The sequence below is a fragment of the Schistocerca nitens genome, chromosome 2, assembly GCF_023898315.1.
Source record: "Schistocerca nitens isolate TAMUIC-IGC-003100 chromosome 2, iqSchNite1.1, whole genome shotgun sequence".
NCBI lineage: Eukaryota > Metazoa > Arthropoda > Insecta > Orthoptera > Acrididae > Schistocerca > Schistocerca nitens.
This window is the reverse complement of record NC_064615.1, coordinates 604,004,256-604,016,226: the sequence shown is the minus strand read 5'-3', so window position 1 is coordinate 604,016,226 and position 11,971 is coordinate 604,004,256.

Here is an 11,971-nt window from a genome sequence, read left to right as displayed (position 1 = left end):
AAATACTCCATCCACATGAGATCTTTCTGAGCGGCCAGCATCTGGTCGAGTGAGACTAGAAGGATTGGGTCGGATGTGTCATTCAGATAGGTAAAGTTTTCTTTAAGCAGAATTTCATAGGGTAAGTCTGGCACGTAAGACAAGGAATAGACAGTATTCATGGTTACGTTTTCACTAATGGTAGCTAGTAGTCGGAAGACAGGTCCGTGGATCAACAACCCTGGCTCCTGCATCTCTAATTGTTGTGTGCGACTTAAGAGACCCTGGTCGTAATGGTTCAAATGGCTCTGAGCACTATGCGACTTAACTTCTGAGGTCATCAGTCGCCTAGAACTTAGAACTAATTAAACCTAACTAACCTAAGGACATCACACACATCCATGCCCGAGGCAGGATTCGAACCTGCGACCGTAGCGGTCGCTCGGTTCCAGACTGTAGCGCCTAGAACCGCACGGCCACTCCGGCCCCTGGTCGTAATATGAACAGGTGATGACAACTGGATCTGCTACTGAACAGGGCCAATTCGATCTTGCCTTTTGGAAGAATTCTGTTTCACTTGCAGCAACTTCCCAGGGGCCCCTCATACACACCCTTCTCTGCGCGTAACAGACTGAGTTCACACGACCCTTCCACCGTAGGCCTATTGGCTTTGTGAAGCATACATTAACGAAGTGTTGTATATCAAACTGACCAAGCCCACATTTCACAAAATATTGTTAGTTGAAATTCACAGAAATTGCCTGCTAAACAGAATACTTTACAGTGCCATTCGTCTTAGCAAATATTATAGCAACATCAAAACCTGATGTAGCTTCTACACTATCACAAAGTTAGTTATCTGCGTGCCACAGGTCAGATTGTGAAATGTATTGTACTCACAAGAATCCAACAGCTAATACTGAACCAAGGCAGTATTAGAGATCAACATTTTGATTTACAGGAAAAACTTCTAATGACAACATGACGTTGAACATATCTCAAGGTGCACGAACTACACCAAAGTCACTGCAACTGCCTCTCTAGATGAGAAAAGGCACTCGATCAAATTTGTCAAAATAACTTGACATTGAAAATCATCGAACAGCTCCGGTTCCATTTTGTTGCATTCACCTTAAAAGCGATGAAAGGAATGAAGATTAGGACGTCACGTACCGTCGACGAGGAGCTCGTTAGCGACAGAGCAAAAATCTGCGTTGAATAATATTAACCTAGGAATTCGTTCGTGACTTCTCCGCATAAACTGTGACAGGATTCGCATAAGTAATTTAGGGAACCACGAAAAGCACAAATCACCATCATCAGGCGGGGATTCAGAACCCCCATGCGAGTCCGGTGCCATCTTATATTGCACTTCTTCTGAAGAGATGAAAACTTCAGAATGCAAATCAGCAATGTTCACAAATCCATCCGAAATTTGCAAGCTTCCCACAGGCTTCTGTGCTATGTTGCAGGCTTCTTCAGTCTTTAAGTAAGTGGTCTACTACTTACTGGCTCTAGATATCCGTTGGATCTGGAGATCAAGAGAGGATAAAAATTAGCCGACTATATACACAATCAGAGATGACACAACAGTAATGTTTCACTAATGAAATGAAACTAAACCTGAATTTTACGGCAAAAATACCATTTCATAAAGTAAGTCAAACGATAAACGCCCAAGAGTTAGCGTAGTAGGATGTTGTCGAATACCTTGGTCTCATTTTATATAAACTAACAACTTTCAGCCTTGCCTCTCGAAGAGAAGTAAGTTGATAAGGCTAAAGTTGCAGATCTAGTAAAGAAATACAGAATAAACTGGAGGGGGTCATGTTCAACGCATGGAGGACAACAGAGTCGCTAACTCTGCTTTACAATTTAGTCCCAGAGGAAAATGAAACACTGGCTACCTTTAAACAGATGGCGAGCAAAGTACTGAGGTAGAACAAGTCAATAGGCCTAATCCATGATGTCGATGATGATTATGATGACAAAATACTAGTGAATATGTATTCAAAGAATTTATATTATCACTGGAAGAGCTCACGAAAATCTTCAAAATTATTCCCTCAAAAGCGCAGTAAACTAATGTATGGCTGCAAAAATGAAAATCTGAAACTTATTGCTGAGAATATTTCACTGGGAAAGTTCGATGCCAAACAGACAATCATCCTTCCGTAACCTAATGAACACTGAAGTACGCGGATATGGTTCCGTGATAAGAGAAATGCAGGGTGCCGAGTGATCCTTTCTATACGTTATTAGATTTCTCGTAATTCATGTTAGGCGTTATTAACATCCAAAAATGATACCCTTTGGCTTAACATTCCTGTATGGTGCGAAAAGTGGCAATTGACCCTGAATATAGAAAAGTGTGAAGTTATTCACATGAGTATTAAAAGAAATCCGCTAAATTTCGATTACGCGATAAGTCACACAAATCTGAAAGCTGTAAATTCGACTAAATACTTAGGGATTACAATCGGGAATAGCCTTAATTGGAACGATCACATAGATAATGTTGTGCTCAGAGCAAACCAAACTCTACGATTCATTGGTAGAACACTTAGAAGGTGTGACAGGTCTATTAAACAGACTGCTTACACCACGCTTGTCCTCCCTATTCTGGAGTATTGCTGTCTGGTGTGGAATCCGCATCAGGTGGGACTGACTGATAACATCGAAAAAGTTCAAAGAAGGGCAGCTTGTTTTGTAGTATCGCGAAATAGGGACGTAGGGCTACAGACATGATACGTGAATTGGAGTGGAAATCATTAAAACAAAGGCGTTTATCGTTGCGACAGGATCTTCTCATGAAATTTCAATCACCAGTTTTCTCCTACGATTGCGTAAACATTCTGTTGGCATCCACCTACATTTGGGGAAATGATCATCATGATAAAATAAGATAAATCAGGGCTCGCACAGAAAAATTTAAATGCTACTTTCTTCCCGCGCGCCGTTCGAGAGTGGAACGGAAGAGACACAGCTTGAAGGTGGTTCACTGAAACGTCTGCCAGGCACTTTATTGTGAATAGCAGAGTAATCACGTGTATGTAGATTTAGATGTAGAAAAATATAGTTTTATAGGTGGCAAACACGTTTATATGAACTCCTTTCACTTCTTAAACGATCAAATAACAGAAAATTGACATAGACACTTCATGCTATTGAACTGCGATTAAAATTAACCTTTTTTTCACATACTACAAATAAAATAAGAATTGACATAATTAGCACATTTATGTCCCAGTACCCTACAATAAAGAAGGAATGGATATTGGTAATCAGGCACTAGAAACAGTAACAACTGTAAAATATCTTGGGCACGTTTTCTGAGTGGCGTGGGACAACCAAATAATACGTGCACCAGTAAACGCAGACGCCACACTGAGATTCATTTAAAGTCTCCGGTCAGCCAGATAGAGGCAACTGGATCGTGGCCCACAAAATCTTGTGAGAGCTAAAAAAGCTACTTGACGAAGTAGCGGTTCCATATTTAAAGCCAATATTACGATAACCTCGCATTATCGTCCTTTGGCATATTAGGCAGAGGATGAAACAAAACTTGATTGAAATCTCGCGTGATCGACTTTGCGAGAACTGAAAGAAAATACCTTGTGTAGGTTTGCGAGTAGTGACGTATACAGTACCCTGGCTTCATTTATAACACCAAGGTGTTTAAGAGAACTTATCAAGCGCTATATGATTCCCTGTTGGGACTAGGTTTCTATTTAGTTCACCTGCTATACTCAGAAAGTGATTATTAAATACTGTACATATATGCAACTTATCAGTAACACGGACATTCCCACTACGCACTGATTCTATATCCTCGACCTGTCTCTGCAGACCAGCAACTTCCTTTACGACTGACCATATGGTTTTAATTTTATCCTGAGACTTAGCTATTCTATCAGTTGAATGGAATGGACAGTGTCTTGAAAGGAGGATATAAGATGAAAATCAACAAAAGCAAAACAAGGATAATGGAATGTAGTCGAATTAAGTCAGGTGATGCTGAAGGAATTAGATTAGGAAATGAGACACTTAAAGTAGTAAAGGAGTTTTGCTATTTGGGGAGAAAAATAACTGATGATGGCCGAAGTAGAGAGGATATAAAATGTAGACTGGCAATGGCAAGGAAAGCGTTTCCGAAGAAGAGAAATTTTTTAACATCGAGTATTGATTTAAGTGTTAGGAAGTCGTTTCTGAAAGTATTTGTATGGAGTGTAGCCATGTATGGAAGTGAAACGTGGTCGATAAATAGTTTAGACTAGAAGAGAATAGAAGCTTTCGAAATGTGGTGCTACAGAAGAATGCTGAAGATTATATGGGTAGATCACATAACTAATGAGGAGGTATTGAATAGAACTGGGGAGAAGAGGAGTTTGTGACACGACTTGACTAGAAGAAGGGATCGGTTGGTAGGACATGTTCTGAGGCATCAAGGGATCACCAATTTAGTACTGGAGGGCAGCATGGAGGGTAAAAATCGTAGAGGGAGACCAAGAGATGAGTACACTAAGCAGATTCAGAAGGATGTAGGCTGCAGTAAGTGCTGGGAGATGAAGAAGCTTGCACCGGATAGAATAGCATGGAGAGCTGCATCAAACCAGTCTCAGGACTGAAGACCACAACAACAACAACCACATACTTTTTGCCATCCTAATAACTTTTTTAAGCACCTTACAATACTGTTTGTAGTGGGCTGCTGCATTTAGATTTTGACTATTTCTAACGTTTTGATATAATTGCCACTTTGTTCTACAGGATATTCTTACCCCTCCAGTCAGCCACCCAGGCTGCCTGTTTGTGCTAGTACCCTTTTTTGAACGTTCTAACGGAAAGCAACTTTCAAAGAGCACGAGAAAAGTCTTGAGGAAAGCATTATATTTATCGTCTACTGTATCAGCACTATAAACATCTTGCCACTCTTGTTCCTTGATAAGGTTCGCAAAGGTCTCTACAGCAACTGGATCAGCTTTCCTAAAAAGTTGATAACTATATTTAACATATGTTGCAGCACAAAAATCTTTTAGAGTTAAAATTTGTGCATCATGATCTGAAAGGCCATTCACCTTTTTGCTAACAGAATGCCCTTCTAATAATGACGAATGAACAAAAATATTGTCTATGGTTGTTCTACTGTTCCCTTGCACTCTCGTTGGAAAGAATACGGTTTGCATAAGATTATATGAATTAAGGAGGTCTATCGGCATCCTTTTCCTTGCACAATCACTTATACAATTAATATTTAAGTCACCACATATAACTAACTTTTTGTATTTCCTATAAAGTGAACCAAGAACCTCCTCTAGCTTTAGCAAAAATGTTGTGAAATCGGAGTCTGGGGATCTATAAATAACAACAGATAGAAGTTTAGCTCCACTAAATTTAACCACACCTGCACAACATTCAAACACCTTTTCAGTGCAGTACTTTGAAACATCAATTGACTCAAATGGGATACCGTTTTTCACATACATGGCTACTGCCCCACACCGCAAAGAGCTCCTAGAAAAGCTGCCAGCCAACCTGTAGCCTGGTAAAGGAAGCCTCTGAATTCTCCTTATTTAAAAAGTGTTCAGATATACCAATAATTTCAGAGTCAACATCTATAAGCAGTTCACTAACTTTATTTCGAATACCTTGTATATTTTGATGAAATATACTAATTCCCTCATTAATCGGATACCTAAGCTTTGACGAAAGTGGTTTCTTTGTTAGAGAGACTTCCCTTAAGCAGGAATACCTATCAGCTGACTTCAATCTAAAAAAGGTACAGCTCTAACACCCACTACTACAGGAATTTTCCCATGAGTGATCCCACCACCCCTACCTATGCTGTCACCTATAAGCTTTGCCAACCTCCCCTTTCCATACCTGTTGAGGTGCAGGCCATGTCTAGTGAAACCCGTCCTGCTGATAGACTCCACCGACACCATTGAAATGTGACTCATGCCTTCTGTCATCAGCGCACCCCCAAGTCTCATGTTATTACGCCTGACGGCTGTATTAAGATGAAGCCGATCGTGACGCTGAAACAGTTCCACGAAATGCACATTCGTGTTGTCAGTCTGAGTGGCTATCTTTTCCAGGTCACCATCTATGTCATACTCCCCATCCCTGTCAATACTATTACCAACCCCACCCACAATCACTACCTGATCTTCTTTAGTAAAATCCCTACATAACCCCCATATGTTAACAGTCACCTGAGCTAATCCTGCATTTCTTCCTTAAATTAAGGCTTATATTTGGTACTAGTCGGCAGATGTCTCTTGGCCAAAAATGCCCTCTTTGCCTGTGCTACTCTGTCTTTAGTTTCCTCCTTGCTTTGTCCGTCACGAGTTACTTTGCTTCCGCGGTGGCACAATTCTTGAACTTCTCCTACTTGCGGAAAACCAATTTTGATATTAAGTTTCGTGCTCATTAGACTGCACATTCCATTCAACACATCCTGTAATTCTTCTTCACTTTTACTGAAGATAGCAATGTCATCTGCGAATTTTATCATTGATATCCCTTCACCCAGCATTTCACACTCCTTCTTGAGCCTTTTTTTCTTTATTTCCGTCATTGCTTCGTCGACGTACACACTGAACAATGGGAGCGAACGACTACATCCCTGTCTTGCACTCTTTTTAATCCGAACACTTCATTCTTGATCTTCCAACCTTACTGTTCCCTTCTGGTTCTTGTACACATTGTACATTACCCGTCTCTCCCTGTAACTTACTCCTATTTTTCTCAGAATTCCGATCATCTTGCACCAATTCACATTATCGAACGCCTTTTCTAGATCGAAAACTCCTATGAGTGTTTCTTTATTTTTCTTCAGTCTTGCTTTCATTATCAGTCGCAAAGGCAGAAAGCCCTCTCTGGTGCCTTTACCTTACCTAAAGCCAAAATGATCATCATCTAACATATCCTCAACTGTCTTTTCCATTCTTCTGTACGTTATTCTTGTCAACAACATGCATGAGATGTTAGGCTGATTGTGCGATAGTTTTCGTAGCTGCCCGCCATTGCTGTCTTCGGAATTGTGTGGATGATATTGTTCTGAAAATCCGATGGTACGTCACCAGTCTCATAGATCCTACAGCAACTTAAACAGTGGTTTGATTACCATTACCCCCAACGATTTTAGAAATTTCGATTTTATGCTAACTGTCCCTTCTGATTTATTTGATCTCAAGTCTTCCAGAGCACTTTTAAATTCTGACTAATACTGAGTACCGTACATCTTTCTTATCGATTCCAATTTTTTCTTCTATAAATCAAGTTATCAGTCAAGTCCTCCCACTCATACATGTGTTCAGCGTACTTTTTCTTCCAGTTCGCTCTTTTCTCTGCTTTTAACATTGAAACTCCCATTGCACTGTTAATGTTACTATCCCTGCTTTTAATTTCACCGAAGGTAGCTTTGATTTTTCTGTATGCCGAGTCTGTCCTCCCAACGATCATTAATTTTTCGGTTTCTTCACATTTTTCGTGCAATCATTTTGCCCTGGCTGTTTTACATTTCCAATTTATTTCATTCTTAAGTGATTTAGATTGCTTTATTCCTGTCATCCCTCAAAATTTTTATACTTTCTCCTTTCGTCGACCAGTAGATGTACTTCTCCTGCTACTCAAGGTTTCTTAGGAGTTACCTTCCTTGTACCCATGTCTGACTGTTCAACATCTGTGATTGACCTTTTTAGAGATGTCTATTCCCCCTCAACTGACCCGCATACTGTGATATTCCTTATCGTACTGTCCACGCCATCAGCGAATTCAAATGCGTCTCATCATTCCTCATTGTTTCAGTATCCCACTTCCTTCCACACTGATTCTCCCGTACGATTCGCTTGAACTTCAGTCTGATCTTCATCATTACTAAATTGTGATCAGAGCCTATATCTGCTCCTGGGTATGCCTTTCAATCAAATATCTGATTTTGGAATCTCTGTCTGACCATAATGTAATCAAGCTGGAATCTTCCCATGTTTCGGGTCTTTTCCAAGTATACCTCTTCCTCTTGTAATTCTTGAACAGAGTATTCACTATGACCTTCTGAAATTTAAGTCGAAACTCAGTTAGCCTTTCTCCTCTCTCGTTTCTATTGCATAGCCCATACTCTCCCATAATCCTTTCTTCTATTCCCTCCCCTACAACCGTGTTCCAATCCCCATGATTATTAGATCTTCATCTTCCTTTACATAATGAATTACCAGTTCAATATCCTCATATTCTTTCTCTGTCTCTTCATCTTCTGCTTGTGACGTCGGCGTGTATACCTGAATTATCATTGTTGGCATTTGATTGCAGTCGAATTTTTTGATAACCCTACCAGCGAAATGTTCACAGTAACTCACTCTCTGTGCAACTTTCCTATTCATACCAAATCCTACTTCTGTATATCATTTACTGCTGCTGTTGATATTCTAAACATGCCTCTGGTTGATAATAAGTGAATGCTATGTTTGCATTGTTTGCAAGATTCCACTTAGCGCTCATAACACAGTTTGAATCCGAACGGAATTACTCAATAACTATTCCCTGTAATTGTATTTATTGGAATCACTTTTGCACATGTTGGGTCATAACAATGCACAAGAGCACTCTCAGGTGTTGCCTGTTCAGACAAGGGGACACTGGTATTAAATTTCTAAAATAACATAAAATATAAAAGATCAATAATATCAGAAAATTCTGGATAGTTAATTATTTTGACTGGAAGAAAGACTCTTTGGCGGAAGACTACCCTAATGTCGAGCTGAACAATGTTACCAGCTCTATCAAATTTTATTCTTTCCCCACAAACGTAAACCAAACGTCGCCATTGAGAGCACGAAGGAAATACGTTAATGTCGGGAAATACTACAAGGAGAACAGGTCTTCCTAGTTTGAGGTTCGTACCAGTGGAGTAAAAACTGGCTTGTGAGACGACATTTACATTTTATGGCGTGCCGCGTTCTTTACCTTGTTTTGTACAGTGTCGTCAGCATGGATGCTGCCGTGTGTCATCGGATCTGTTAATCTATAAAGATCCTATACTGAGCCTTTTTGTATGTCCATCCTTTTGGCAGGAGGTCTCTGGGACGACGGCCGTTTACTATTGTGACAAAATAAAACATCTACCGCCGTTCTTAAGATTTTATTTTATTTTGTTGCAACCAGTTTCAACGCTTCAATGTGTCATCTTCAGGCTGTTGATGAGGTACGAGATGATATGATCATCAACTGATAACTACGCACTGTAGCGCTGAAACTGGTTGCAACAAAATAAAATAAAATCATAAGCACGGCTGTAGGTATTTTATTTTGTTACTATACCAAACCTGGCTGATTCTGTATCACCAAACTTTCCCTACGTTTTCGTGAAGCGAAAAACCTTAACTTCACTCTAGCCTGCTTGTAATGGCTAAGCACACGCGAAAGGCTGGCGAGCCTTGTGTTACTCTCCGCTAGTTGTTCTCGCAAGAATTTAACTATAATGGCTCTCTTCGTTCTCCGCTCAGGAGATTTACGAAAAGAATTCAGCCAGCTCTTGACTGGATATTGGATCCGGGTGAACAAAGTGTTCACACCAACATATTTAATTTCCCTGTCGTCACTCAGGGAGAGACGCCCTCCGACCACTCTCGACAATATCTCAAGGGAAAGTGACTGTCGCGCTGGGCAGTTGTGCGTCTTCTCAGCCTAGCTTTCCTTCCCTCTACAGTGGATTTGGACACTGGATGGAACAGCCAATGCCAGTCGCTATTTCATTTCTAATAGCCGTGGCTGCCCAATCAACAAATGGCTTAATAAGTACAGTATCTTATAATTGGCTGGCTTTCAAGTGAACAGCGAGATCTCTTACCCCTCTCAATAACATTCCATCATCCACAAGAGTGGTAAGTTACGTCCTCAAGCGCCGCTCACGTGATATACTGTTCTTCCAGCAGTTCTCTGCGGTGCCCATCACCTGCACTTGACCTTGACTAGTATCCGACTCTGCATGCCACTGTGTCACAGCGTGGCTAACTAAAACTGGCTTCCCCCCAATGATGCTTCCACCCTGTTTCTACCTAAATTGAACATGTAAATTTACATAAATGAGTTGTTCTCATCAGTCTCGATGCTACGTGTATTAAATCTCAAACAAATGAGATACACTCACAAAAACGCATCCCATGTTGCGAAACAAGTGTCTATAAACGACATGTAAAACTGAGGCGCCTTACATGTAATGTGTCCAAAACCACAAGCCTTACAATACAGGGTGAGTCACTAACTATTTCCACCTATAATAACTCCGAAAGTATGGTAGTAGCTAAAAGGTTTGGGGGACAAGAGTTGCATGGGGTAATGTGTACCATTATATGACTTCGGCTTTTTTTGTTGCTAGGTTGGGTCGCGTCAGAGATATGAAGGTCAACTTTGTTTCTTTTTTTAATGGGATGCTGTAGTTTGGTACTTATTTTCTGATAGTAGCTATCGAGACAAATCCAATGATGTGTAGCAGTAAGGTCTTTGAAGGTCAACGAAGGTCACAAAGGAGGCATGAACGTCCATTTACAGAAGGTGTTCGAAGTGATGACCATTGGTATCAATGCAGTGCTGCAATTTTCTTATCAATTTCCTATTCACTTTGGCACTTATCGAAGCACATGCTCTCCCAATCCTCTCTCGTATATCGTGCAAATAGTAAATATTCGCCGAATACGCCGTATCCGTCTAACGTGTCATTGACATGCAAACACCGTTCGACGGTTTGGCAATACAACAGTAATAGGAACGATAAGACTAGTATCAAGCGAAAGTGAATGATGTATTCCTTCGATGAACAAGTCGATATGCTTCTCATTTACGGAGAATGCCAACGAAATTCAGTGAGGGCTAGAGGTACATACGCTGAAAGATATCCTCAATGTTCTCACCCTACATGTCGTACATTTAAATATGTGTATGATAAATTAAGAACAACTGGGTATTTAATGCATAGGAAAAATATCTGCCAAAGGAAAGTTACTAACGAGGAAACGGAAATTGTTATTCTTGCAACTATGGTTTCAGATCCTTGTATTAGCTCGCGTCAAATCGCAAGGGAATCTGGCATGAGGCAAAGTAGTGTTGTTCGTGTTCTGCATCGTCATGAATATCATCCTTACTTTATCGGTCTCCACCAAGAATTAACTGCTACAGATTGTATGCATCACAGTGAATTCTGCCGATGGCCTCAACTTCAGGTTCAGAGGAATGACACGTTTATTAATTTGATTTTATTTACTGACAAGGCTACATTCACGAACCATGGAAATATTAATTTGCATAACATGCATTATTGGGCAACTGAAAATCCATGTTGGCTGCGGCAAGTTGCACACCAAAAACTGTGGTCAGTGAATGTGTGGTGTGGGATTATGGAGGACAGAATTATAGGCCCCTATTTCATTGACGGAAATCTTAATGGTAGGAAGTACACCAGATTCCTGCAAGAAACATTAGATCTGTTATTGGACGAAATACCTTGACGAAAAAGGAACAGAATGTCGTAACAACACAATAGGTGTCTGGAACGTTTTTCGCTTATGGCTAGATATGAGTTGCAGAGACAATTCCCAAATCGTTGGATTGGACACGGAGGAGATATGTTGTGGCCGGCTCATTTGCCAGACTTGAGGCCTCTGGATTTTTTCTTGTGGGGATTCGTAAAAGACATTGTTTATGAAGACTACACCTGAAGACAAGCGAAATAGAATTGTCAGAGCATTTGCTTTGTTAAGTGCCGAATAAATAAGGAATACCACTCAGTCCATGATAAGAAGATTGCAGCACTGCATTGATACCAGTGGTCATCACTTCAAACACCTTCTGTAAATGGACGTTCATGCCATCTTTGTGACCTTCGTTGACCTTCAAAGACCTTGTTGTTACACATCACTGGATTTGTCTCGATAGCCGCTATCAAAAAATAATTGCCAAATTTAGAAAGACAAAGTTGATCTCCATATCTCTGACG